This window comes from Balearica regulorum, chromosome 2 (assembly GCF_011004875.1).
Source record: "Balearica regulorum gibbericeps isolate bBalReg1 chromosome 2, bBalReg1.pri, whole genome shotgun sequence".
In the NCBI taxonomy this organism is placed as follows: domain Eukaryota; kingdom Metazoa; phylum Chordata; class Aves; order Gruiformes; family Gruidae; genus Balearica; species Balearica regulorum.
In genome coordinates this window covers 95662687-95664782 of record NC_046185.1, presented here as the reverse complement: position 1 = coordinate 95664782, position 2096 = coordinate 95662687, and the positions used below count along the sequence as shown (strand labels likewise).

At 46.6% G+C, this 2096-nt stretch overlaps 1 protein-coding gene across 1 annotated transcript in view; it reads right to left on the bottom strand.

The window, feature by feature from the left end:
* The window catches only part of RREB1 (ras responsive element binding protein 1), a 126317-nt gene that overhangs the window by 3804 nt on the left and 120417 nt on the right, over positions 1-2096 (bottom strand).

Below are 2096 nucleotides of genomic sequence, written 5' to 3'. Positions count from 1 at the left end.
CTAGAAGAGAATTAAAATACAAAAAGTCAGTCGTAAGGTCACGAACGCACCTCCCTCTTCTTTCAAGCAGCATAAGATGCTCTACACTTTGGAAATTCAGTACCTGTATCAAACACGAATGTCACATTTATGCAGATGTTTTGCTTCTGTACTAGCAAACTAGCTGATGGCATGCAAGCAGGAATACAGATAAATGCCCTGGGGCACAAATGAAAAACTAAAACTAAGTGTCTTGAGATTTCTACAACCTTGGTATGGCCCTGCACTAAGGCGGGAGGAAGACCCTAAGCCCCAGGTGCTTGTTAGCATCCCATCTAATTTAGCAACTTTTCTGGAAGAAGTTTGCGGTTGCCCTGTGGAGCTCAAAAGCCTTTGTGAAATCAGCCCACCACGGGGGCTCCCTGCTGCAGGTTGGCCCCTGGCACATGTGGAGAGAGAGGACTTGAGGTGGAAGGATGAGGATACTGCCCAGGTATCTGCTGTAGTCAACAGTGCTTAAAAACTGAACCGAAAAGCACATGAGAAAACATCTCCCCCTCTCTTAGATGCTGACAGACGGGTAAGCATGGAAAACACACTGAAGTTGATGAGAAGCTGTCAGGAATTACCCTCGCTCCAAGCACCCCTCCTCTTTTTGTGAAGCAGACGACAGCGTCACCACATTTCAAAATGGAAACAGAGCAGCTAAAAGACCTAGACTTGTATGGCATTCATGGGACATGGCAGGTGTCTGTTAGAGGTGATCAAAATTTACAGACTGAGTGAAAAATGCCTGCTTCAGGATGTTATTTACAGAGCTGCTGGCGTTCCTCAGCCCACTGGTGCTTTAGGACAGGAGTGACATGTGAAAGCCCCTGAAAAACATCTTCACACCCATTCCAGAAATGCTACTCGGAGGACAAAATTTTTCCTCATTATGCAATCTTAAGTCACAGAGCAGTTGCAGGCATCCTCTGCTGTAACCAACAGGTAGTCTGCTTCCATCTCAGACCTGCTTTTTGCACCTGAAATGCTTGAATACTTTACTAAGCATGAGGTCATCCAAAGCAACCACAGCCCCACAGCCAAAATTCCCCCAAAGTCCCAACCAGGCACAGCACCCCAAGGTGCTGCCGGCCCTGAAGAACTGAAGGTCCCACCCTGAGCGCTTCATTCTCTGTTTCTGATTGCACCTATTAAAGATTTTTCAGTACTACGACTCCATCAAGACACTATCTTACGCCAACGAGCACACACAACAGGACACTTACGGCTCATTTCTCACTTGTAATAACGCTTGGGATCATTAAAAAAAAACCAGTTACAAACTTGAGGTGGCTGGCTGAAATGTGCAAGCAGGTCATCCTGCTGTCCCTGGGAAGCATGACGCTTCTTGGAAACGTTTCTCAATGGTGGCCTGCTCAGCCATCTGCTATAAAGGGAGGGCACGGCTCCAGCCCTGTGCCAGGAGCATTTTTGGCCGACAGTCTTTGCCCATCCAGCACGTGGCCGTGGCCAGTGCATTGCCGCAGCTCACCCCGTGCACAGGCAGGCGGTACCAGAGCACCCCACAACTACTTACTGGGAAGCAGCCCATATGGGATGAAGGAAACATTTCCAGCCTAATGGCTGTTTGGCAGGTGGGCAGAGGTTTCTTAAGCACTCCAGCGTATCCTAAACATTCCTCTTCTGAGTAAAGACTCTCCCAAACCGTATAGTTACCTTTAAAAAACCCCACGCATTAAAACCAAAGTATAAGCAATGTTACAACCTGACAGCATAGTGCCAATATATCTGAATGAGTGGGAAGGAGAGAGGGATGAGGACAGTGAACACACAGCACTGAGGCAAAATCCTCAGTTGAAAATGCGTTGATCTAACAGTTGAGATGATAGGTGGTATTTATATTTATTACATCTGAAGAAAGCACTGTCCCAGGTTCCCATTCAACACCTATTCTATGCTAAAACATCCTTCAGTGTCAAATAAAAAAGAGAAACAAAGGGAAAAAAACCCCACACCGACAAGGTCCACATATCTCAGCAGGCAATGAAAACATTTAAAACACATGATATGGAAATCTTCACGGGCACACAGCAGTGTATTGCTTGGGGTAA